Here is a 27,782-nt window from a genome sequence, read left to right on the forward strand (position 1 = left end):
TTCACTGGACATATCCAGTGAAGCCCAGCTCTGTGAGTAGCACAACTAGTCAAAGTGTACGGGGCAGGAGCACTTGAAAACTTTGGAAATATACAGAGTAATATTTAATCCAAGAGAAGCAGCCATCATTCTTTGTTTAGTATTAGAGTGTTAGATACAAAAACAAATTTTCAAACATCTGGATTTTTTATAGAGTGGAAATTCTCCATTTTTGGCTAGCTCTTTTTCTAGACTGCTAGTGGTAGTCTGATAAGCTTTTTTAATTGCTTAATAATCTTATAATTTTTTAATAATGTCATTAATTTGTAAATTTAATAATCTCGTAAATTTGTTTAATAATCACATAAATTTTTGAAAATAAAAATCTCACAAATTGTTTAATAATCTCATAAATTCAACAGAATACCTGCAGGGTATTCTCTTCTCACACTGTGGAGATTAAAAAGAGAAAGAGGTTCAGTTATTGAAGTTGCATTAAACAGATGAACGTAAGAAACCTCACAAATGAAAGAAAAACAAAATTCTCCATAAAACATAGAGCACTGAAATATTATTCAACATCTTTATGTTGTATTTGCACTGGGACTGGACCCTAGCAAAAACACTTCAAAGACATTCCTCTCTCTCTCACTGAAAAACTCCAGAATGGCATCATCATTCATAAGAACAGAAAAATGGGAACCTCTAAGAACTTGGTTTCTCTCTTTTAAAAACAAAGCAGCATATAGAGTAAGCACTGTATGTACTCCACCTCCTATATTTTTGCTTTCCACTCATTTTCTCGGATTAACTAAAGCAGAACTGTTATCTAATTAATATTTTAGCCATTTTCTGCTGCTCCTTTAAGCGTATACACACATTCAAGGGTCTGATCATGAATAATGCTGAACACTAAGGGCACCAGACAGTTCCCTAAGTGTAGGAGACCAGTGCTAATTGAGAGACCTTCAGGTATCCCAGTCATCTCAGTGCAGGCAGATGGGAGTGTAGGAGGTGCTTGCACCTTTTAGCATGGCCAGACCCCCAGCACCTCCTTTAGGTGACTCGTCAGTCAGCTGATCCTCACTGTATCTCTCCAGGTCTGCCAGGCTCTAGTCAGAGTTAGCACCACTTTGGTTAGCTTAACTCCCATGTTCCTGGCCGGCTTGGCACTTTGGAGTGCAAACTGCAACACAATGTAAGACATCAAAAATGCTAGAAGAGTTAACATGATTATAGCTTATTTCAGGTCAATCCTCAAAAAAATCTTGATATTAGGACTATGAGATTTCAGATCCCTATTGATCATTAGAAAAGCTATTACTTTAGACCCAAGTATATTCTTAGAAACACTGGACTTTATCAGAGCACATCAGCCACACCAGTGATCAGTGCCAGTGAAAGTGCGTAAATTTTTCACGGAATAATTGCATTGGAGTATTTGAATTCTAAGAAGAAAATTCAGACAACTCCTTGCATAATTTGATTAATCAACATCTCCTCAGTGAATAAAGAGTCTCTCATGCTATTAGAGGTTGAATGGATTCAAGTGCTATGCTGGAGAATGACAGCAAAAATTGACTGAATAACACAGAAAAACTTGTCAAGTCCCCCACATATAAGACTGCTTTCTATTTCAGGTTCTGTTCCATTCTTCCATGGAACCAAAGATGATGGGATGTCTTAATCCAGCATATAAACCCTTTAAATACAGCAGGGTAATGCTTTGGTTGTTATATGATAAAATATCCCTGTTGTGGTAGGGCTGCCTGGTCTGGTTTAACCCTTTCACCACACAGTGTTTCTCGGTGCAGTTGGAGTATGGATAAACCCTGTACAATTTTTCCTTGACAATTTCCATACTACACTAAACTTGCTTCTGTAAACTGGAGTTTTCAAAACAATTTTATTCACATTTTATTTTCATATGGTCAGTTGTGCAATAAAGTAGGCTTCCGTTATTTGGTTTAGTTTGCAAATGTTTTCAGTAAGGCTTATAATAAAATATTTTCCAATGCCTACCATCATCTTTCCTCTTTTGAAGAACCACCAAAATACCTCTGTGGCCCTGCCATGCTTTTTGCTGGTATTTGGAATGGCAGGACACAGTGACAAATAAATAAATAAATGGTAATAAAGAAAAAAGTTACATCTATTTCACTTTGAAACAAATTATTACGAAGCAGCTGATTACAATTGGAGAGAAGATGTAGAAAGGCAAGATGTTAGTAATATCAACTGGAGTGAATTAATTGGGGTATTCAGGCACAGTCTCAAGAAATGGATTGACTCTCAGAAGGAGTTTTAGTGGTGTGAAATCTTGCATTGCATTTCTTCAGCACACCGAAAAGCAATCTACCTGATTTTCCCAAAAGTACAAAAGCAATCAGTTATTTTCCTGGTCTGCTGCCTGCTAAGATGGATGGGGAACCCTAGAAAGAACAGGAATGAAAAAACCCAAAAAATCTTTCTTGTACACCAGTACATTTTCAAGAAACATACTTATTTCTCCTAAATTTTTTCTTAGAAAGGAATTTTCCAAAACACTTTCGGAAGAAAGTATAGCCCTCATTGTTGATTTGCTTATTTGGCAAATAAAGTGAGAAGTAGTAGAAAAACCATTTTGGATGCTGCAGGGACTCAGACTGAGTTTCTCATGGAGTTTTCTTTTCCAAATTTTATCTAGCTATTTCAGTCATTTAAAAGATGCTTTTAAACAGAAATTCCAACACATGTACTAATAATTTTAATTTTTTTCTCTTCTGTTTACAACCTGTTGTGGCATTAGTTACAGTTGCTTCAATAACTTCCCTTAACATCTTCAGCCTGTTATCACCAAGTTAAATATGTCTAGTCTTGACCGGGTCCAGGAAGGATTTCTGTGGGAATGTGTGGAAGATTTCCAAATCTGCTGGTCTGAAAGAGCCCTACTTTCATTTTCAGACTTGAAAATGGTAAACTATTTTTTCCCAGAGTTACCTAAGATGCACATGTACTGCACATTTCTTCAGCATTTTAAATCTGTAATTAAATGGGTTTAGCAAACAGAAAATGAGTCTAGAAGGTGAATGTCCTGGCCTCAAGACCTAGTACACTGAGCACATGTTAATTTTTATTCCACTGGTACAAATAGAACTGTCTTGGATGCAGGGATTTCAACATCTTGTCAAAGTATTCCACCACAGCAGAACTAATCTCCTTTAACATATTTTATCTAGTGATCAGGAAAAAGTAAACTCCCTCTAGAATAAGCTTATTGCATTCATAAATTGTGTCTTATTTGCAAAACAGATTTTAATCAATATTATCCATTCACAAAAACTAGCAATGTGACAAATAACAAGAACATAATTTGCTGTACTGGAACGGTGACAAAGCAGAGTAGTTACTTACCCTATAATTGCCATTCAGATCAGAAAAGAAAAGGGGAGGCACACCAAACTAATTAAGACACCATGGCATTCTGACCTAACGACCAGGATCTTGGAAAAGTGGCTGTTAAATATTCACAGCTGTTTATTCTCGAAGTTTCACTGTAAGATAGCGCCCATGAAAGGAGGGTAAAGTCAGTACTGGCATGCTTAAATCAGTGGCATGGAGAGTATGTAGCTATATTATTTTCATATGTATCCACTTATGAGCTGTAACTTGTGGTGTAGTGTGAGACTCTGCAAAGAGGTGGAATAGTAATAAAAGGAGAAAGCAACATCTGTCTTCAGAACTTGCTTTCCCAAGAGACAAGCATGAAAAGGGAAGGAATAGCAGAGAGGAGGCTCAAGAGGCATTTTGCTATCCGAAAGAGAGTAAAAAGAGTGAGCTACACGTAGTATGAGAAGAGATGCCATATTTGTCATCCTTCAAGGAGTGCTCAAAGAGGATGGGCTCAGTAGGGGAGTGCAGGCCTCCATGGGGGTATGTTCCCATCCTCAGCAGTTAAAGTGGGGAGCTGCACTTAGTGTTGTGCATTCAAGCAGGAAATCCAACATCATTCACTTGTCACATTGTGATGTAATAGGCTGTGATTCACGTCTCCTTAGAGACACTTTCCTGCCATGGAATATGGAACCGTGGCTCACACTGGAGAATAACAGCATGAAATCTGTGGGTGATATGCTCCTAATGAAATCAGTATTTTCTTCAAGTCTTCCTCTGAAGCCCAAAATTTCTGCCACATCTGTAGTTCAGCATTTATTTTCATAGTTTCTTAAGCAAAAAAGAAATTTCAAAATAAAGATTGCAGCTAAATAATTTCTGACTTGCCCACCTGAATGACATCCCAGTTCTCTTCAATAATGCAGGCCTTCCTATTTTATTAACCAAACCAAAAGATACTAAAATGGTAACGCTCCATTTGCCTTGCTGTCCAGGTTTTAGATGGGATAGAGTTAATTCCTAGTAGCTAGTAGCACAGAGCTGTGGTTTTTTGGATTTAGTATGAAAATAATATTGATAACTCACTGTTTTGGCTGTTGCTAAGCGGTGTTTACACTAAGTCAAGGACCTCTCAGCTTCTCAGACCTCCCCAACAGCGAGGCTGTTGGCTGGGGGGTCACACAAAAATGAGAGGAGACACCACCAGGACAGCTGGCCCCAAATGACCAAAGGGTTATTCCATATCATATGACATCATAAACCAAGGGGAAAGGTGGCCCAGGGCTACTGCTCAGGAACTGGTTGGGCATCAGTCCTAGAAATCCTGGGAAATGCTGACTTTCTGAACTCACTGCCTCCTGAAGGCTGACAGAAGTCAGCATATCATATGAGTAAGTCATAAACTGTTCTATTCCTCCAAGTCTTCAAAAATAATTTTAGTGTTCACTTACTCCAGGAATGTAAAGCTACTTCAGTAAATGCTTTTCTCCCCCCACTCTTTCTACTTGGAAATTAAATCGCACATGGAAGGCAAACCCCATCTTATATATAGGTATTATTATAGGGACAGAATATGAAAAAACATCCCTGAAGGACTTTCTAAAAACTTCAAGACATTCACTTTGATTTTGCATATCCAGTATTATCGTTCTTGCAAAGATTTTTGTAAATTATTTCCTTATAATTTATAGCTACAGTACAATGCACAAAATAATGTGTATATTAATGAGAAACTTGGTTTGTTTTAAATTATCCGTCTAGGAATCCAAATAAGTAACTAGTCAATTTTGTCAAAATGCTTCAGACTTGTAATACCAAAAAATCTCGCCTGAAGAAATTGCAGATTAAAAATTATTGCAGATGCTCTGCAAATGCTTTAGATGAATCAATATATTTGGAAGACTGTTGGCAAACAGTATATAACCAAGAATACAGGGAAAACAATATATTAAATAACTTGTATTGGTTTCTGTAGCAAATTCAGATTTGGTTTGGCATGACACATATTTGAAATACTAGCTCGTATTTTCTTGTTAAAACCATTAAATTTATGGAATTGGAACCAATATTGGTGTAGGTTTGGGGGCAGTTTGGTATGGGGTTTTGAGTATCTTTGATCTTTCACATAGATAAGACCTTTTTGAGCTAAAGTTCTTAGAAGAACAATTTCATCAGAGCCAGGGAACATAAAGTTCATGAACAGAATTAAGCCCAGCTGGTGCAGGATCTATTTGGTCTATATCAAATGGAGCTGAAAAATCTGATGCTTTAAGCGAGCTTAAAATGATCAGTCTTATTTATTCCTTATCATGACTGCAAGCAACAACAACAACAAAAAAAAACAAATGAAAGAGAAATAAAACTGAGCAGATCATACTTGAGACATTGTGTCTGGCATTAGTTATTTTTAGTCAAAAGGAGAACACATGATGGTTTGCTATAAGACAAAAATATTTTCAGTTCCTACACAAAAAGATCTCACTCTTTGGAGGAAAACACATGGTCTCCTGAAGTGTAGCAGTTTTGCTTTTTTTTCCCATATGTACTCCACATCTCAAATCTTATTTGCATAAACGAAAACGGGTCAAGCCCTACACTAGAAGCAGAAGCTGTAACTGTCAGTGTTCACAATATTGTTCCAAACTGACCTCCTTCTAAATAGCAACATAATTTCACAAAATTTTCCTGAGATTCAGGTCTCAAACCTGCATTTTCTATAGGGTGACTTTAAACCTTCTCAAATACTGCCTCAGTAACGCCATTTTTTCTGAACACAGACAAATTTATATTTTTATTTATATTTCTGACTTTCCTCCTGGATATTTAAAACTCCTCACAACTTTGAAAAATCTCTCTTCTCATTAAGACTCACTTGCACAGATCAGCCTTGGCCCCAGGCAGAAACAAAACCCCAAGCAAATTCTTATGCTTCCCTACACCAGAGGCATTGCGGAGAGGCGAACACTGAGTTTTGTTCTCTGCAGGTCTGCAGCCATAAGTCTTTTCTCCTAGGATAAAATTCTTCTGATAGGTGTCAAGGTCTATCTTCTAACACAATAAAACATAAATATTTTCCTGACAGCAGAAGGTAAAAATTTGCCCTTCAGTAATAGCTTACAGTAATATTCCTGGTTTTACAGCATAACTCCATTGTGGGGCATTCAGGGCACAGTTATTTGTTTCTGGTAGCATCAGCTTCTTTTAATAGAAAAAAAGCACCTCCCGGTTGCTAGTTAGTGTGCAAGATCTTAGCTAGGATATTCTGAAAGGTTTATGCAAAGGCAAAGGAAAAGGATTGGCTTAAACCCTTTATGGAGGTGATTTAAGCTGATCCTTTTACTGTGCATTGCAAATTGCAGATATCCAGTTACCAATCCCCAGTAAATGAAGCAGTAACCAGCAACAGAACTGAACATGCTAACAGAATTTTCTGAATTTGTCCTGCAAATGTCAGTGTACTGGTTCTATCAGCTGATGGCAGCATCCTGATAAAAATTATATTTATTCATTAGTTCTATATCAAGTTACTAGTAAAGCAATTAAAATTCCTTACACAACCCACAGAATAGTAGATTTAAAAGCATTCACTGTGTTGGTTAGAAATTTAACAAAGAATAAGTACTGTTGATTCTAGAAGTCTTTTTTTTACCCCTTCAGAGAACAAGTCTTAACATACTGGAGGTCACATTTTAGATCTAAAATATGGAGATAATGAGACTCATCTCTTTTTTACAGTGCTTTAAAATCTTCTGATGAAAAGTGCTAAATAAAACCTTGATATTATTATGATTAATGCTCATAATCACCATCTTGTCAGTACTTTTTCCCCTTCTGACCTTGTAGTTTCCATGTAGTAAAAGGCACTTACCTCACTGCTTGATCAAGCTCTTAAGACAGCTCAGGCAGCAGGTTTATGCGTCCTTTCCAGGAGGTGGATTCAAGAATCTACCTAGGTGGCTTGATAAAAGGAATGGGATGCTCTGAGAAAAAAGAAAAAGAAAAAAAATTTTTTTAAGCCATTGATTCTTATTTATCCAAGGAAGTTTTTCTTCTCCTCTCAGGCTTTTTTCTCCTTGGGTCACTGTCCCTTTAGGTAGGACATCCATGGAAATCATTCTGAGTGATTTTATTTGAGAGGGGATGTATTAAGGATAGTGTTTTAGCAATAGGGAGACCTCTTGTTCAGCAGCACTCATTCCACTGCAGCAATTACAGGCTTGTGGGCAAAATTTGGGGGTATCTCTCTTGGATTTTGGCTATCTGGCATAAGCTGCTGAGATGTAGCCTCATCAGATACAGGATTTGGAACAACACTGTGAAGAGGTGTTAGAGTTCAAGGAATTGTGTAAATTACACTTTGATGCTTTTCTGCTTGTACTGGCACTGGTGTTTCTCACAGGCTGCAAAAAGTGGCTTTTACAGGAGCTGCATCCTTATGTGAGCTCTCAACTCTACCGCCCCACCCTAAAGCAAAATGCAGACTCACTGAATAAAATCCTGGTCTCAGAGGAGTTAATGACAAAACCTCCTCTAGCACTAGATAGATGTCATCTATCCTCTGGTTGTGCAAACACATATCCTGGAAAGCTTCATTCACAGGTTGAACATTGTCTAGGTTTTTTTGAAACGCACACATTTCAAAAAAATGCACTGTACAAAATCATGAATCCCGATGAAAACAAATGTTTTTAGTAGATGTCTTTGAAAATTTAACCACTGCACACTCTTTCCCCAAGAGAAAATGTCCCATTACCAACCAGGACTTATTGAGTGTAAATCCATTTTTAATGAGCTTCACTCATATACTTTTCTGTAAAACTCAAAACAGATTTTTTTTTTTCAATACTGAAGATGTTTGAACATGAGATGAGTGGATATAAAACTTCTACTTATTTACTCACATATCTATAACTGAGCTGTCCTAAATATGAACACAAAAGTATTCCTTTGAGTAAAGTGTGACAAATTTCTTTCTATTTCAGAGAGAACACTGTGGTGGAATATTAAACACAAATTAATTGTAGCTACTTTGAAAGATTTTTTTTAAAATTAAATCCATCAATGTATGAATCCATATCAATTATCAATGTTTATATTAAATTCATCTATTTATATGTGGTGATGTTGGACAAACTACTTAGATTTAAAGCTTTTATAAAGAGATATGACTTCATATCATATTCCACTGCCATATAACAATATTAGTATATCTCTACACCAGTGTAGGATCCAAACTTACTGGAAACTGTAGGAAATGGATATCCTGAAACAAAGAGATCAAGTAGGGACTTCTCTGTCGTTGCAGATTAACTAAATATTATTTTATGAACTTGCTTCTTTTCTGTTGCAATGTTTGTTTCTGTGTTTCTAGGTAGCGTTTCCCCTTATGAAATGGATCAGAATGCATTAAGAAAGCACTTAATGATATTGTAAATAAAATAGCTGAGCAAGGTTATCAAGTAAAGCAACTTGATAAAATCAAGTAAAGTTCGTTTATTTTACCTTTCTGTTAGTTCATGTCTCGCTACTGTAAGTAGAACATATTTGCATTCTAGGTAATGTGACTGACCTGGGAATGCCAGTTCCCTAAGTTCTGGCAAGAAGAAATTTGTTACATATTTAAAACAAGCAGAGGTTGGCATTTTCAGGCTATAATCTGGCACTGCAGATTCCCACCCACAGAACTGAGGTACAGCTTGTGGTGGTATATCCAAAACTCTGAGGCAAAACAGTAGTTGATATATTTCCCTCTGGAAAAGTAGAATTCATTTCCTAAGTTAATGAAACTATATGGTGGTTTTGGCATTAACAAACATATGACCTACATTTTCCACACAGTAGCCAACTACAAGAACAAAAAATACAGATATCTCTGGAAAAACTTACTGAAATCAATCAAATTCTATTTTAAGGAGGAAAACTCACTAGATTTAACTGAAGTTTGAACCAGGAAACATATATTTGGAATAACTGTATAAGTATTTATGTTTCTAGTCACTAAAGTTCAAGACAAATTTCCAGAACTTCATACATTCAGCTGTTTAATGAGGTCTAAAATAATTGTGGTTACATGTATTTATAGCTGTTTTGACCAGCAGGTAAGGTAATTAAAAGCACATAAACAGAATACCCAGGGAGTAGGTTTTTTGTGCATCAGGTCTTCTCTTTTCATGACAGTTTTCCAATGCCAAGGTTCCTACAATAGTCAGAATGTCTAAATATTATTAAGAATTAGTAGGAAATCCACTTTGATATTTTTCCTCTAAAATTGCCTATATACAGGCTGAATTCAAACAGGTGAGATATTAAACTGCAGGAGAAGACCTGCAGACCAGTTGGGTTTGTCTTGCAAATAAGGGAAGCGGGTGGTTAGGGTCTCATATATCTGCATAGTGTCTTTGCAGCCATCCTGAATGCTCTTTTAACTTGGGTATTATGAAGAGGTGGGGAGAGGGGAGGAGTAAGTTTGATGGTACAAATTTTATTTCTTAAGGGGAACTATCCAAACTAAAAGAGGGACAAAAAAGGGCTCTTATTAGCAGTAGTTGCTTAACTGCTACTCGGGAAAGAGGCAGGGAGTTCATGAAAATAATATATTAATAAATATATTCTCATTCTTCAAAATGCCACCCTCACAGTAAATATTTAAGCATATGTGTAGGGCATTGTAGAGGAACTGTCAATAGTGCCATCAGAGCTTGGTCTTTGGAAAATTTCATCACCCAACAAATTTAGTAAGTCCTAAACTCACATTAAGATCTTCCACTTCTCTTGATAGTCACAGGCAGGTGATCAACATTTTTCTGTGCCTGATCAGTCACTCTCTGCTCAAACTCAGATGTCTCTCCCAAATAACCTTGACTTATATTATTTTTACATTTCTTTGTATATTTTTCTCATTGCTTTGCTGAATTAGTTGTGTTTATTTTTACCTCACTCTGCCAGCTGCACAGATACCACTAGCTGTGAGACAAAAACCTTCACAGCTGGAAACAGCCTAAAATAAGCACTGGGATGATGCCACAGATACACAGCATCAATTAGCAGCGGGAGCAGCTGTTGCAGCAAGCAAAGACCTTCCTGTGTTTGGTTTGCTCCCTTGTCATTTAGCATCAGATGACACCACTCCTCATCAGGATGCAGTCATTGCACGCATGCTGCACAACAGTCCTTCCAGCACAGAGGGCCAGAATAAGTCTTTGGAGCCACTTATATGGAGCATAAGCTCTATTTTGAGGTTGTAAGTAGTGCACAGGGAGTTTTTGCTGGCCCCAATACATCTAAGCATCCCTTATGGGGAGCAAAGCACGGTGAGAGCTTAGTTACTGAGTAGCTGCCCTATTTTTAGGTGGCCCACATTTATAAGAGTTCTCCATCATCTCAGTGACACTGTCCCAAGGACAATACATGCCAGCCACAGAGGCCTCAAAAGTCACCGGTGATGCTACACAAATCCAAGGGAGTGTTATTTGCATGTACTCATCCTTCAAACTGTAGCAAAGATGGTAGCTCAGGCTTCTGCTACTTGCCCATGAGTTCAGGGGGAGACAGAAAGAGAGCAGGGATGAGGGGATGAGAAGGAGAAAAAGAGGGTACAAGGGAGAGGAAGAGAAAGGAGAGACAGAAAAGGACACATTAAACTCGGGTTGCAAATTATGGGCCAGATAATGAGCCTATTTCAATAAATTAGTGTTGTTAAACCAAATACAATTATCCTCCCAGCAGTGTGTGTGTATGCAGGTTCATATCCTAATGACGTTGTTCCACCTGGAATCCAAGACACCGTCACACATCAATCTATAATAATCCTGCTGTGGATCATGAACAGAATTACTTGAAATAACATGCCAACAAGACTTGCTAAATGAGAAAACATACGTAAGTACTGTGTGCAAAGCACTTGGAGGGAGCCATGACAGGAAATGCAATGAAATAAGCTTGTCTAAGACAAATTGAGCTTGGAAACACACAGAAATTTCAGTGCCATCTGGGAAGAATGCTTTATAGGTGGGATTTTGGTGGACAGGTGAATGACACAATTCCTCTCAAACCCTTCTTCTCCCAATTCTCAATGTATGCAACACTAAGCATAAAAAATATTACAAGATTCCAGTAGGTCTTTCAGAAGTCCAAGCAGAGCACTGAAGAAAATAAGAAAATATTCAGCCATATTTTTGTGTATACATTGAAATAGCATCATCACAAAATACAACACTGTTGTAAAATAAATTCTTTATCATTGAATTTTTGCATTTAATTCTAAACATAATCAGTTGTACTGAATCCAAACTCAAATTAATTGAGGTTTAATAGTTTTAAATGACTCTTTAAGGAAAATTAGTAATGAAGAGTCAAGTCCCTCACAGTTGAATCACCAGGAAAATATGAAGTGAGGCATATAATCTCAGTTCACAATGGGACAGGTCCTCAAGAGAACCAGTAATCTTTATATTACTCACACAAATAACAAAAGTTTTCTAAGTTTTTCCTTAGAAAGTATTCCTCTGAGCTCCAGTAAATGCCAATGCCAGGCCAAGAGAAGTGCATTTTCCATTCCTAAGTGTTTCGTTCCTCCTGTATTTTAAAGCCTCAGTGAAAATGTTAATTACCTCACCATGACTGTTTCACAGACCATAATTCATGTAACTTCAAAAATTCTCAATAAGAAGACAAAATAAAGTCAAAATGTCACAATTTCTTCTCTTGCTAAAAGCAGTCCACAAAACTCAGCCATAATTTGCATCAGTTTTCAATGCTTAAACCTTCAAGATATCTGTAAAAAAAAATGTAGATACTCAGAGCTGTGCTAATTTTTATACCTAGAGGTACCATGTCTTTGCTGAACCTCCTTCATACTGGTTTTCTTGCCTAAGACTGCCCAAAAATGCTTGAGCCTCTTTTCCTGCTGAGCCCACGGTGTTGAGTGTGCTTGGTCTCCCACCTCACCTTATAGTGGTGATATCTTTTTCCCCTGTCCCTTGACATCACTCCCAGCATTGGGCTTCTTAATGTACAGCAGCCAACCTCCTCTCATTTTAGAGGAAAAGGGTGATGTGACCTCCTCAGATCCGGCTGGGGCTCCAGTGGGACAGCCTGTCCAGCTAATGCAAGAGGGTATGTATGTCAAATGCAAAGCCTCAGCCTATGTGCAGTCCAAGTAATTCTGACAGGGCTCCTTGTCTCTAACATCTTTGCTGTCTGGAGTTACAGCCTTTGAATATACTGCATGCAGCCTCTGAGGTGCACACCAATTATAATACAAATTTACCCCTACACTTCGTGTTAGAACTACTCTTGGTGATGCCAACATAAGCATTTCTATTCTAGTTCTATTATGTAAGAACATTTTCTCCACTGTTTTAATCATCACATTTCATCTGAGCTAAAGAGCTGGACTAAAAGAAAGATGTTTCACTCACTGGAGATTACTGGTGCAAATCCAACTGGTTTAAAATAAAAGACTACCTGGTAGAAGTTATTGTATACCTGGTGAAGAGGAAGGTTATGTGCAGGCGTCCACACCACAAAACCTGTCCACACCTGGAATCTGGCTGTAGCCCTGTGGCAGTCTCAGATGAAAATCAAATGACAGAAGAGCATCAGAGACCACATCAATCTTTTATCCACCACAGGTAATCATGTTTGGGCTGTGAAGAACACGTGTGAGTACGGAAGGGCGGGAGTGCTGCTACTACCCCTGTCTGCACTGCGCATGGTCTGTGAACGAACTTAGGGCCTCTGTTCCCTGGGCTGTCGTGCAGGGCCTTTCACCAACACTAAATTCACATAAAAGTGCTGTAAAATTTTATTAGGGAAAAAAACACCCTTTAAACAGTTGGCTCACTTCTCTGCTGAAGGAAACCTTTCTCCTTGAACAGTCAAAAGTGCTCGGACCAAGACAAAAGTACGTTGGTAAAGTTTAGCAGAAACTGGCACCAAGCTAAACAGTAATTTCCACATGCCAAGTGTCACTAGCTCCTTACTTTGGTTATAAATCAGGTGTGCCCATGTATTTTTTAGACTGAAAACAATGGTCACTGAGTTATGCCTGAGTTCATGCTTCACCCTCACACAGCCGAGACTAAGCCAAGACATTATATAGAACCATGTATTAAGTGAAACTGCTCTCAAGAGCTTATCAAATTAAACTAAACGGTGTTACATTGCTCAGTGTGGTTCTTTTTTTTTCCAGAGAAATAGTATGTGATTTTAACTATTATCGCTGAAAACAAAATGAAAACATCATCACTTTCTCTTTTATTTTCCACATTTCTATTACCATGTGGCAGGTGATGCGGCAGTAAAATGCCATAAAAAAAATTTACGAAGATGCATAAGTGCCTTTGGAACTTTGGCCCATTGGGCTTTTATGCCTAATTTCACATGTATTCAGTGTCTAAAAATATATTAAGGCAAATAGATAGATAAGGGTACTGAAGAGACCAAGGGTCTAATTCAGACTTATTTATGCTGAAAATCTGTACGTGTCCTGTACAAATAGTACCAAAACAAAGTGAATTGCCCATGCACCTTTTTTATAAAAGTAAAGTGCTTCCATGTACTTTTACACTACGTATCTTTAAAAAGTTGCCTCCATGAATTAGATTCAAGAGGAGTATGCAGGATCTTGATACAACTTTAAGAACCCAAGCCAAAAATACAAAATTCAAATCCTCAAAACTTCTGCAAGTTTCCACAAGAGAAACCTCCTAGGAAAGTGAGTTTCAACACAAAGAAAGTACTCACAGTTTGATGTCTATCTCACATCTAAAGGCACTGACATTCCCAGACAAGGTTTTCTACCACCTACCTTCCCTTCAAGAGCTGGCATGTCAAATACACCCCAAGGACGTCTAATCTCAGACAAAGCATGGCCATTCCCTCATTCCAACCCTTCTTACCCCAGTCAGTAGTAGTAGTGGTAGTAGCAATATCACAAGTGTTTCCTTGGGATCAGGATCAAGTCACCTTTAGACTTCTGTATTTCTGTTTTCCATGTGAGCATCTTAGCCATCAAACTGCATCAAGCTGCCCTGTTCTGTAGAAGCCCATCAGAGACTCACCTCACCCTTCACACATAATTATGGATTTACAAGGTTACAGAAACACGTGTTCCTCTTCTCCAAGATGACTTTGGACAGGGGACAGAGGCAATTCAGTAACTGGCAAGGCATGATACTCATTTGACTGTCATGTTCCTAATGCTCCTTGGTATTTCTTCCCATGGATAATTAGGGTAGCTCTTCACTGTGCTCCGTAATTTTTCCCTTCACTTAGAGAATGTGGGGTTGTTAATGTGTATTCAATGTGTGGCAAGACACTTGGATGTTGGATCCTGCCTTGCAAATCCTTCTTGGTCAACCTCAGTTCAACTGTTTAAGGAACCAAAACTCTAGTTTTTGAGCCATTTATTACATTTGCCTTTAACTCAGTTAATCTGGTTTATCACTTTCAATAAATAGAATTCACATGTCCACGTACCTTTAGAAACTGAGGCCTCAGCTGATTTTGAAGCTGTGGATTAGGGTTCTAAATTATTAAGAATCCTTAGGAAATTTTATCAAATATGACTTCCCTCAATATTTGCAAAAGGCTAAAATAGCTAGAGATAAAAAACCTTAGACATCATTAAATATTGTAAGATCTCACTCTTGCCTCTCCACTGAAAACTGTAAAATAGATTATGTAATGTAAGAACAAACTATAATTGGATGAAGTGAGACTAAAAAATTGCAGGTTTATGTTCCCCCTAATATTAATTCTCTGCCAAAGCACTTCATTAAATCTCAGTTACAGGTCAGAGTAGCACCATGAAATAGTAGGATATGTTAAATAATTATGTACTAAGCATGGGTCTATGTTGCCTCACTTCACTTTGTGAAAAAGGTAAATGTGATTTTGTGAGGCAAAAATTCCATATCCACCAGACATTTATAGATCAGGAGAAGGAAATAGATTTGGCTGCAGGATCCCCTGGTGTTCTTCCTCCATAAAGTATTTTCTCAGGTTACCTATGAAATCAGTGAAGCAATGGTACAGCTGTTGCTAAAACATGCAGCTAGAAAAAATTAAAATGAAGGGAAACATATACATTTGTTTCTTCTTAAATGAAAAAACATTTGATAATTCTTCTGTATTTTCAGTGATTTGACTGAAAAAAGTCAATTGAGCAGTGTAAGGTGACAAGGAAGCCGGGAATATCTGGGTCCATAAGGGCAAACATGATGCTTGACTCTTCCCTAATGCATGGAAGAGTCAGTGCCAAAGAAGGGTAGTCATACCATGCCATTTCAGTTTGTAGATCTAAGATATTCGACCTGGATCTGTGCTCTTGACAGAACAAAGGCTCCCAGATCAATGACACTTTTGGTTTCCACTCCGGCCAGTTTGTGTTGGCTTTGTGTTCCTGCTGCCCTTGCTAATACAGGGCATGTTCTACCACAGCAACGAGAGCAAGAACTGATTATTTTTTAAGTGAATAGGCTGGTTGGGTTTTTTCAATAAACAGTTTGAAAGTTCAAACTACACTATCATCTAGAGTTTGTAAATTTTTTCTCTGATCTACTTTATTAAAATAAAATTGGTTGCATTATGTAGAGACAGTTTTATTCAGCTTTTCTGCTGCTGAACACTCAGACTGGATACCTTAATACATGCATAGTCGCAAATGAAGCTTAAAATGTGGTCCTTTACACTCAGCATAATTTGGAGGGAAAAGCATCCTAGACAGATGTCTACTCCATGGTTTATAAGAGTATGTGATACCATCCGCACTTTTCACAGCTAAACCCTTGAAAACTGGGAGATTGACAAAGGGACCTAAACGTGAAGAGCATTCATTAAAAGATGTAAATAGCCAAGATCCGTGCTGTTTTGTTTCAATCTTTTTTATCCTGTTGAAAACAGGAAAGCCTCCTGTCATGCAGGCTTAGGGATTTTCAGGGCCCAATAAAGGTTAGTGACATTTTCAATTCATGTTTGTTTTCATTCTTCTAATCATGAACCCTGTGTCAGCCTGAGAAACCAGCTGAGCTTAATCCATAACCTTTTACAAGTGAAACATTAACTCACAGCATGTTCTGTTGTCTTTTTAAAGCAATACAAAAGCAAAGGGAGGGAAAAAAAGAGCCACAGCATACATGATAAAACATAGCAGCCACCAAATGTGAAGGTTACTTGAAAGCAGTTACAGTTGTGGACAATAGCATATTTTTAGGTCATTAAATTCATCATGTTCAGATGTCATAACCGCTGTTTTTTTCACAAGAGTATTCAAGACAGAAGAATAGAGGCAAAAACATAGGAAGAGCCAAGTAAAGACTATCTAGAATTTTATCCTACATTTTGATAAATATCCTGACACATTGCCATACCATCATTTTTGATTAGTATTAACTATGGAGAAAATATCCATCTAGTTTCTGCTCTTTCCTTCTACAGATTAACTCATCCCACTGGTTTGCCCTGCAAGTTTCACCAGTTGAGTGGACAATGCTTCAGGGGTTTATGGCAATACAGTGCAACAGGCTGAATTTTGTACAAGGGCAGACTGCTGGCCACATATGGCAATCTTCCTGTCCCACCGAGCATGTGGAATGGCACACACTGATCAAACCTGGAGAGAAGAACAGCTCTGACTACAAAGCACACAGGGTCAAGGAAGGCTAATTATTTCTCCAGCTTGTAAAAGCCATCATGGAGAAAACCTGACCTCCCGTGCCTCTGTTGGATAACGAATACGGTCACACGTGTATTAAGGAGGTTCTCAAGTTACAAACTTTTATGACCCAGAACAAGAAACCATGTTAATTCATAGAGAAAAATAAAGAAACAGCAGTCAGAAGCTATCTGAAAACAGAATAGTAAGACATAAATAAAAAGGTATCTGATTTAAAAAACAAAACAACCTAAGAAGAAAATGCAGCTCTCAGAAAAAGTTTTATTAAATTTGAACTAGTGTATGAACCACAGATCGTTCCTGTGGAAAAAAAGAAACCTAAACATGGGCTTTGTGCAGTATTGCTGATATATCTGAGATTATAAAGAGATGTGAAATAAGGGAGATTTCACAGGATTTCTTTTCCTTACCTGACCACCTGTATTCAAAACATCTTTGGATTCTCTATTCCTGTGTGATTGGATTTGGAGAATAGGCTGAAAAATTATAGAGGAGAGGGAAGACGAGAAAGGGAGAAAAGAAATAACTAAAATGTAGGCAGAGAGATGTGTACAGATGAAGTAAAATCCTACAAGGGCCATTTCCTTAGCAAACCAGTCTAAAATATTCAGACACAGAGAAAGCTGACATGACATAGTGTCTTGGGGTGACCTTATGATGTGTATCCCATATCGCTGCCTATGCCCAGAAATTAATTATTGGCCTTTCTATGCCTCTGAACTGAGCCTGAGAGGGGGAAGAAAAAACTGAGCAAAACTTTCTCAAAGCAGTTTGCAACTTGTTCAAGGTCACATAAAGATAGCAGGTTTTTTTTTCCAGCTGGGGCAGGGGAGCGAGGAAGCACCCGGCTTGCAGCTTTTCCAGTCAGCTTTTGGCCAGTTTTTTCCAGTTTCTTGTTCTCCAGAGAGAGGCTGAGAGTTGAACTTTTCCTTCTCTGGAATTTCGGATTTTCTCCCTTTTCTACTGGACTGCTTGATTGCTGTAACATCAGAGCACATCGGGAGGACTTTCCACCGGGCACAGAGGGCCTGGCCCTGGGCCAAGCCCCAGCTCCGAGGAGACCAAAGGGAGGACTCAAACACTTTCCCAGGTTTTTCCTCTACAGCGAAAGATTTAACATTTAACATTATTTTCCTTTCCCGTGTGTTTGTTAAATAAATAGTTTTATCTTCTTCACTTTCCTTCGAGGAAAATCTATTTTTTTTCCCGAACCTGGTGGGGGGAGGGGTGGTTGTACCTTCTCTCAGAGGATATATATTTCTAAATTTGGCCAAACCAGAACACATAGACAAAAAATAGAAGGATGCTACTGCACTGATGATGCACCAGGACCTGATGCTGTTTCCCTGCCCAGGTTGCCTGACCACAACATTTTGACAGTACCTATGTGCCTGCTGGCCACCACAGCATTGAGACTTCCTCGTTTAGCTCAAGACTAAGAACACTAAAAACGTTGAATGTGAGGCTCACAGAAACAGCAAAGTAATTCATTACCTGCTGCATGTTGCTCTCCTGTGCAGCAAAAAATTTGGCATGGAGAGCAGGACCCATCACCTGCATGCAAATCAGCAGGGAAATCAGTCACTGTATCTGCCAAATGCTTTTCCCTCTGGTTTGTCAGACAAAATTACTGGTTAGACTGGGGGCACACAGCCACAGTCCAGCCCTCTTTTCAGGAGCAGAGCACAGAGAGAGACCAGAGTTCCAAGCCCTGCTTAATTACCTGGCCTGCTCCTGGGGCAACATAACTAATTATCAAGGACATAGTGTAGCATTACCATCAAATCCAGAATAAGTAAAAAGAGGCTTGGGAAGATTAAAAAGGCTTTTATGGCTAGGGAAGTACACATGAAAGAAAGTCTATTAACAGATGAGGGGGATGAAATTAATTGCAACTCAAAAATAGGTAAGATAATAGTCTTGCTGAGTGGAAAATAGAATGAAAAAAATGAACTGAAAGGTCCACCAAAAACAACCATTGGTAATCCCATGTAAGACTCTACAATTTAAATATTTTCTTATACATTTTAAATTTGCAATTTAAATTTACAATTTAAATTTACAATTTAATTATTGATACAATTTAAATATTTCATTTATCTTTATGTATTATGAGAATTAGCTAACAAATTTATTCACTCACTGATTATTATAACTTCAGAAATACATCTGCATATTCAAGCATGACCTGTGATGATGTTGTAGCAGTTTCCAGATGCTTCTCTAGTTTGACTCATATCTTTGTGATCTCATCAATCCATCCATCATCTATCTGATCTTCATGTTGACTAGCCTTCCCTATGTTATTACCCCCTTAGTGCTGCCCTAATTTCTTTCCTGAATGTTTTTCCATTCATACAAGGTTTAAATAAGATTGTCAGCTAGTTTTTGAGAGTCCCTTTTTCTTTGACTGTATTTCTACTACTGAAGACCATTTATCTTTAGGTCTTATGTCAGTGTATGTTCTTGTTTTTTTCAACATATCTAGGACCATTCATGTCCCTGGTTAGTTGCCCAGTCTCACTTCCAGAACTGTATTGCATCTGTCACTGCAGACAGATCATGCTGTTAATGTATCACAGATCAGTTAAGACAGCCACACCACTGGAAACTCCTGGTCCTTCCATCTTTAAATATCCTTTCTCAGGAGGTTCAAAATAAACTTCATATTCCTGTTGAAATGGCATTTTTTAATGCCCAGTCCAATGGAATCATTCCTTCTCATTTGTTCTTCACACCGTGGTTGGATACTGATGATAGAGGCCTGTGGTGAGAGCTCAGTGGCATGCTGTTGAATCTGCCAGCATCCCCCTAAACTTTTGAGATAAGAGGTGTCAAGCGCCTTGTAAACAATAAATAAAATATGTAGTTAGTGGGTGATTATGTTTTTTCAGTGATGTGGTTTCAGCACTGTGTATGATTTAGGTGCCTTCCCCTCCTCTGACAGAAGCTTTCTGTAGCATGGTGATATTCCCAGCATTTGCTTCCTGTGATTGTATAATCACAAGGAGATGAATTTTTCTTGAAAGGGATATCAGTAAGATGGCTCAGCTATAACATTCTCACATCAAATTCGTTGTCATGGATAAAAAAAATTCCCTTCATCCAGTCACAAATGGCCAATTCAAACATTCATACACAGTCACAGATTTTCACAAGATCAGCATGAAAGCCATCAGCCAAATTTTGCAGTTTGGCTGGGGCATTCTCCCTCTATAATGCTTTCCTGAGCTGCAGTTTCAGATAAGCACATATCACAAGTAGTAGTAGCACCTTGGTAGTACCTATGAGCTGTGCGGCCCTGACTTTTTTCTGTGTTTCTTTTGTCTTAGACTGTGAGTAGCTCTACAGGTTGGCAAAGTGAACACTGCATAAGGGCTAACTATTACCTGTGGTAAGTCAGGCCACACAGACCTTTTTAACATTATTTCCTCTCTTTGCTTCTGAAGTTGCACACATTTGGTCTCTCCTGTTTTGCCAGCCTTAGAGTTTATCTGCTCACTTCCTTCTATGGTTCGAGTCTTTTATCTGCTCTCTTTGTGTGAGCTTATTTTACCATGTCTCACCAGCTCAAACACTGCATGATAGCACGGCCCAAAGGCCTTAGAGCAGAAAGTGGGCATTACAGACAACATTTCACTGTATCACAAAGTTTTCACCTTTGAATCTTTCACAATGCTCACACTCAGTCTGGACATCAAGTTCTTTCACTTTTTAAACTTATAAAAGTCACTGTCTGTTTAACATTCAATTTCTGGCCCTGGTTGGGTTTTTTTATTTTATCAGATTATGCTTCTAGGGTGTTAACTGAGGAGGGATTGTCAGCGATCAGTTTATCAGAACCATTATAATCAACTAAATGCCTTTCTGCCTTACTGCATGAACCCAGATCAAAGTTCTCTACTAATTTTGAGAATTCATATTGTTAATAATCCCAAGTCCTGTTACAGGATTGACTGGTGGATTTACTTGTCTTTTAATGGGTTTCTCTTGGTCCCGAGAATTAGATCACAGAATCACAAAGACTGAGTGTGAGGAGGTGAAACAGCGATACAGAGCAAAGCAGAAATTTCAGAGGCTGGAAGCTCAGAAGTGGGTGATGTTAGGCTCTAGTTCCAGTTGAACTCCTAAATACCAGGGCTGAAGGACTGATGATCCCAGTGTTTCCCTCAGCCTCAATGGGAGCTACTGTATTCTCAGCATCTCTCTGAAAACCTAACCCTCATCATTCAGTCCCCATGTCATTTAGTTGTTTGCAAACAACTTTGGAACACATTTGGAAGCCTTGCCTCAGAGCGAGTGGAAGGAACAGGACTAAGCAAGGAGAGAGAAAGCAGTGTTGGGCACTATGACATTGTTACTGATTACACAATACAGATGTTCAGTTGTAGTAGTTTCCAAAGGATAAAACAAAAGGCTCAACACCTGGAGTGCTCAAGCCAGCACGTCTCACCCACCACATCTGCTCTAACCAACAGCTGTGCCAAAGTTAGCAATAGTCTTTAATGGCTTATCACTACTATTTGTTCACTGCCTCCACCTCCCAGAGGGCTACCCCCTTTGCCAGATGCAAATTTTGATAATTAAAACAAAGCCCCCAATACCAGTGCCCTGAGTACAGAACCACGTGTTTCAGGCTGTGCATTAGGCAGAACTTGAAGCAAACTGAGCCCAAAGTCATGAGGCTCTCTCCCTAGTTAGCAGGAGGTGGGGGTTGAAGCCAATGGGTATCCTTGATCTTTAGCATACCATTTATTTCATTACATCTAATTTGGTTGATATTATCAACATTATTACACTGATAGTTGTTTCAACTCAGACTAATTTAATTGATAGAATTCTGTGTCCTTGCTATTATATGAGACAATTAACTCTCATTAGTTCACATTTCACTCATTTTCCACTGACTGATTGCACTACATACTGATACTTGCTATCAATATGTAATGCAATCAGTCAGAGGAAATGTTGGTATAGTATTTCTAAAAACTATCACACTTATCATTCTGATTGTCTTCAAAGTACCAATATTTTCCTATAACTTAATGGTTTCATAATGCAATGTTTTGTATTAATAACAATCTTTTTAAGGTCACACAGTTAATCACATACTGATTAAACAGTAGTTAACTAATGAGGGTGACAACTTATTAATAAATTGCAGATGATATATTTCCGTTATTCAGTGTAACCTTTAAAGAGCAGAGCTTAGACTGAGGGTTGACTTAAAGATGTTTTGCCTCTCTTTTCATGTATCTTCCTGAGGTTTCTTTTCCTGAATTCTAGGCATTTTTGTATGCTATTGTCACAGTCCTGCTGTAACCATATGGACACCTTTAGCAAAGCAAGGACATGCAGCTGATTCTTTGATACAATGGTGAAGAGGTTACTCGAATTGTACTACTGGTAATTTGTCCTTCAAGCACCTACAGCAGGGAGTCTATAATGGTAAGGACTGAAGAACAGAGGTCTATCAGATTATTACATCAGAAATGCTAAAGATTCAAAGGAAAGAAAAGGGCAAAAGGTAAAACCAACTTAATATAATCCACTGAGCTTTCAGTGAAGTCCATCTGAAAATGCACTAATAATTTACTCAAAAAATTGCATACCTAATTTTCTCTTCTTAAGCATTTGTATACCACTACTCCCTGGTGTGAATTTGTAGCTGTGTTTATAAATAATAAACTTCCAGTCCTTACATTTCTATGAAGTTTAAAATTCCTCAATATGCTATAAAGCATAGATCATTCTGTGAAAAATAGTAGTCCAACATTCTTCAATATCTAATTTGTAAATCTCATCTATTCAATATCAAACACATTTAATCAGCTCTACAGTGAATCTGAAATGGACTCTTAATCTTGAAAAGTTAACAAGATAATAAAGCATAAAATAAATGGTTTGCAGTTGGGGACTTTAAAAATTCCCTACAAACATATTTTAAAGAGTAAATCCGAATTAGTCTTGCAATGCTAAATTTGATGCTAAATAATGACAGAGGACATTTAAATACCATAGTTACTATAATAATCTCTGTTTGAATCATGACTTCCATGAACTGGGCTAAGCCTTTAGACAGAAACTAATTGCTACAAACACTAATTTTCAAGTCCCTTTTGTTTCCTATTGCAGGCACCTCTGGATGCAAAAGGTACCCAATTAGCAGAATTCATGGTTCTGATTGTGCATTGTGGGACTAGTATAAACACTGCTGATTACTATTCCACTATAATGGTTGATTTTTATTTATTTTTTTTCTGATTGCTTAATAAGGCCATCTATTCTGCATCAGACACTGGCAAGGCTGCTGGTGAAATCAGTTAGGTCACTTTTTCTGGTCATAGTAGCAGGAGGAGCCTTGTGATGGTAAGAGATGACTAAAGGCATAATTACAGGCTATTTAACTACATCTGTTTCCCCACTTAACATTGTCTGCTCAAGTTAGTTGCAGTTAAATAAATAAAAAGGAAAATAATGGTGAAGACACTAAAAATTACTATTACATGGGTAAAACTCTAGGGTTTGTTATAATTACAGAAAACAGAGTTTGCCATGATTTTTAAAAGGCACTAATTTATATTAGATGGTTTCTATACACATGCACTATGACTGGTTGCTGCTGCTTTTACAGCCTATGTTATTTAAGTACCTATTTTTTCACAGGAATTAGTTGAAACTAGAAAAAAAATTAAGATGACTATTCTTTATTGAATTTTGCTGTATGTCCTCATTCAGTATAATTACATGACAAGACTCCTTGTGATTTTGTGGTTAAGAACAAATATCCAGAACACCACCAGTTCCTGCCAATGACAATGGGAAGAGCAGAGAGCTCTGGGTAGCTCCATTTGTTTCTCTAGTCATACAGGGATACTGTTTTCACCCTTTTATTTATAAAGGTAGATCATATGTTGTCATTTCTGAATATATTGCTGCTTCATGATGAAAAATAACACATAAATAAATAAGTGCTGTCAAAGCCCATCTTGCACATGGACATATAGCCAAACCATTTAGAGCAGCAACAAGTCTAGCTAACATCAGGACACATGTTCTGTAAGTTCCCTGCACTCTTTTGTTCTGTGTAGATAAATGACATAATGTAATCAAAATATCCACTGTAACACTGTGACATTGACAGAACAAAGGAGATAGCTTGGTTGGTGGTTGTAAAACTAAGATACTCAAATATCAGAGCAAATATTGAGCTTCTTCATATCAGTTGCTAACAACAGGCAGATTTTTAGTTACCACCAGTGCAAAACCCACCGAGAACAGTGAAGTTTTGTCAAAATAAGGCAGGTGTCCTTACATGCTCAGACTAGGAGTCCTAGCACAAGATCATCAAATACTTTAAAATACATTTAAGGCAATAGAATTAGCCAGTCTATGTCAGATAGGATTATGGCCCTATTTCTTTTATTTGGGTGGGTTTTGGTGGTTTTTGGTTGGTCGGTTTGTTCGGTTTTGTGGTTTGGTTTGGTTTCAGGATTTTTGGCAGGCCAGTGGAAATAATGTGGGGTATAGTAGGAAAAGTAGTAGGTTGTTTTCTTCAGGTTTCCAAATGCTCACTTGCTCTGGGACCTGGTTTTGCTGGATATGGTGGAGGGGAATGATGAAGCTCTGCATCCTCAGTTATACACTAGCACTACATGAGACCAAAAAGAGTTAGGAATCAGATACTCTAAAAGCAAAAATGCAGTAGTAGGAAAGAAGGAGTAAATAAGTGGTACAATCCTAATTTCTCAAGTGTGTCAGAAAAGAACGTCCTTTCAGAGCGGAACATTGCAGGATCAGATGCAGGAGATGGCGTAAAAAGCAGTGGCACTGGGGGGCTCTGCTGCCAAGGAACCATCACCACACCTCGGGTGCAGTGCAGGCAGAACCTGTTGGTTCTCTTAAATCTGTAGAGGCTGCTGTTAACATAGGGTATTCCTATTGTGCAAAATTATCTTTGCTTGGAGATACTTTCTTGGAAACAAGTAGTTATGACAATGCACATCCCTACTGTGCATGCACATTTGTACACATGCACTCACCAATGCATATACATGACATAAGATCAGAAGTATGATCATGGAGGATTGAGACATTCACTATTCTGCACACTGTAGAAGCATCTGTACTTCAATTACACTGCCTCTTCCTGGGATTAGACTTCTCATTTTCATCAGATTCTCACTCAAGGCAATACATTCAACACTGACCTTATTCTTCATCTATTTCCACCATTTGGATAAAGAAAATGAGAGCACTGCTCCTGTTACCATTATAGCCCCATTTCATTATTTTGTTTTCCCCTAATGCAACAACTACCCTTCTAGCACATCTTACTCTTGGCTCCCTCCTCTACATGCTGTCTAACTGCAAGCAGCTAAGACAACGTTTCTCCTGTACTGTTCACTCCCTCGCTTTGTTAAAATCCAAAGCCTTGCTCTTTAATTGAAGGCTACATAACAACTTCACTGTGACCTCTTCTGCACTAGCCAGTCCAACTTTTTAAAACATTTCTTGCGAAAGAGTGGATTCATTTTTTAACCATTTGTAGTGAGCTGTAACTAAACAGGTTTCCATAGCACCATTTACCCCCGGTAATTTTGGATGTTGAAGTTCCCAGTGTCACAACATCCCTTCTGAGCAAAAATAAAAAAAAGCATTAAGAAAAAGAGACATGAATATGATACAAATAACTATGAGCTACCTGTACTATCAACTGAATTTCTTAACAACTTTCAGGATAGTCTGAAGTGCCTTGTGTGGTGCCTTGTGTGAACAGCCAATGCGCTCAAACCCTGCCCATCATATGTCATTTTTATTAAGAGATGGTCAGTCCATTTGCTCCAGTTCTCATATTTCAGGCACCTATCATTATCGTTTACCCCTGGCCTTCTTTTTTAGCAGATCCTTGCTAACCTTCATCTCATGAATCAGTTTTGGGGACAGTGCAGCTTCTCCATCTGGAGTACAGCAACTCTACAACATTCTCCTAAGCATGGGCACTGTGGAGACAGGCAGCATCACACTCACACACAGATGGTGGACCAAGGAGTGAGTAGGCATTCACTGTCAGGAAAGAGAAGGAGGGCTACAGCCATAAAATGGTCTCATACACTGTGTATATGTTCAAATTTCATTACAAAATCATCATGAAATGGTTCTGCAGCTCATGTCTCCCATATTGCCAGGTTCAGGATGACTCCACTGCTGATGTAGTGGTAATATGCTGTAATTTAATCAGTCACAAACACGGTAGGCAATCTGTGTCTGGGAACTATTTAAAATGCAGTTCTATTCACCATTTTCCCTGGGTCAGTAGGCTGAGAATGGTCAGGAGCACCAAATACCTATCTGAGACTGCACAGCCCTGCCAGCTGCTTGACTTCCTGCCCAAAATAGTGTGACTTGCTGTCAGGCAATAGACCTGTAGATGACAGTGGACAATACATTTGAGATACATAATCACTCCCCTAGCTGGAGATTTTCCTAATAAATTTATTTCAGGGAAATTAGGGCTAAAAAAGTCTTTTTCAAATCTACAGAAGCAGATGTATAATCACTTTGGTCCAAACTCCAATTTTCTGTTACAATGATCAAGAAATTTTCTGTGAATTTACCTGCTTTTTTTGCAGATACAACAGCTCAACAGCTTTGTGTATGTTACTATTCATTTCCCATATAAAATATTCTAAACCCATTCTCATATATTTGTTAATCCTTCACACTCACACCATTTTTCTTTCATTCAACTTATTTTTAAAATTACTATTACTAGTTATCATCTTAATGTTTTTCAATATATGCTTGCCTAGTTTGCTAACATGGTAGAGAGGGCAGGAAACTGTGACCTCAGCTATTTTGTACTAATAAACATGAGGAGTGTTTCTGGCTGTTACCAGGTGAGTTTTATAATAGACAAGGCAGTGTTGGTTGGTTAGGTTTGGGGGAAGAAGAAAAGATGCTCCCAGTTTTTTTGAAGTACATTAATAGTAACAAATTTACCTGGCCTTTACCCCCTTCAGTCGTTGCAACACTTACTCAGATGGTGAATGTGTTCACAGCTGAGTCAAAAGTATCTCAGTTCTTTGGAGATGTGCTTTTAGTAATGATTACTGGGTTTTGGAAATGAATTTATCACTTTTTGAAGCGTTTGATGCTGAATCACCTGCTTACTGCTGAGATAAAAAAATAACTGCATCTCGTTCACAGGACCTTTCTTCACCATCTGTATCTGAAATACAAAATAAGAGAATGTTTTCTCACTTATCCCCTACTCAGCAACACCCACAAACACTAAAATTATCAGTTTCCACCCTCATTTAAAAATATCAGATTTCCTTTCTGTACTACCATGCCCACAGCATCTGTCCCTGGTATTACTGTAGACATTTATCTCTCTGACCTTCATCTCTCCTTTTCATTATTGCTTGCAGCATCCTCCATTTTATGTCACCCTGTACCTTCTCTCTTCCAGCCCTGTTGGATGTTTGGCATTTTCTTATGATGATTTAAGGATTTCTAAACAAGCAAACAAACAGTTGCTAAACAAGGTTTCTTTCACACCCATGTGATGAGAAGCAGGAATATAGGATACTACCTTTGCTGCTGTTTAATGTTGCTTTGTTTAATTTGTTTTGTGCTGATTCATGTGTCTCTAGGATGTGAGTCACTTTTGCTGTTATACTCTGTCTTCAAGCTGAAGTCTCCATTCCTCTTCCAGACAGGCTGGTCTCTCTCATAAGCCTTTCCTGAA

The 27,782-nt window shown here is 38.2% G+C and overlaps 1 long non-coding RNA gene across 1 annotated transcript; it reads right to left on the minus strand.

The window, feature by feature from the left end:
- Positions 1–365: 365 nt before the first annotated feature.
- LOC125327751 lies at positions 366–27,782 on the minus strand. The gene is made up of 5 exons (XR_007204355.1): positions 27,627–27,782; positions 27,432–27,547; positions 27,195–27,260; positions 7,220–7,331; positions 366–4,182 (listed from the first exon to the last, which is right to left on the minus strand). It is a non-coding gene; the product is annotated as an uncharacterized LOC125327751 (long non-coding RNA).

The sequence above is a fragment of the Corvus hawaiiensis genome, chromosome 6 (assembly GCF_020740725.1).
Source record: "Corvus hawaiiensis isolate bCorHaw1 chromosome 6, bCorHaw1.pri.cur, whole genome shotgun sequence".
Taxonomy (NCBI): domain Eukaryota; kingdom Metazoa; phylum Chordata; class Aves; order Passeriformes; family Corvidae; genus Corvus; species Corvus hawaiiensis.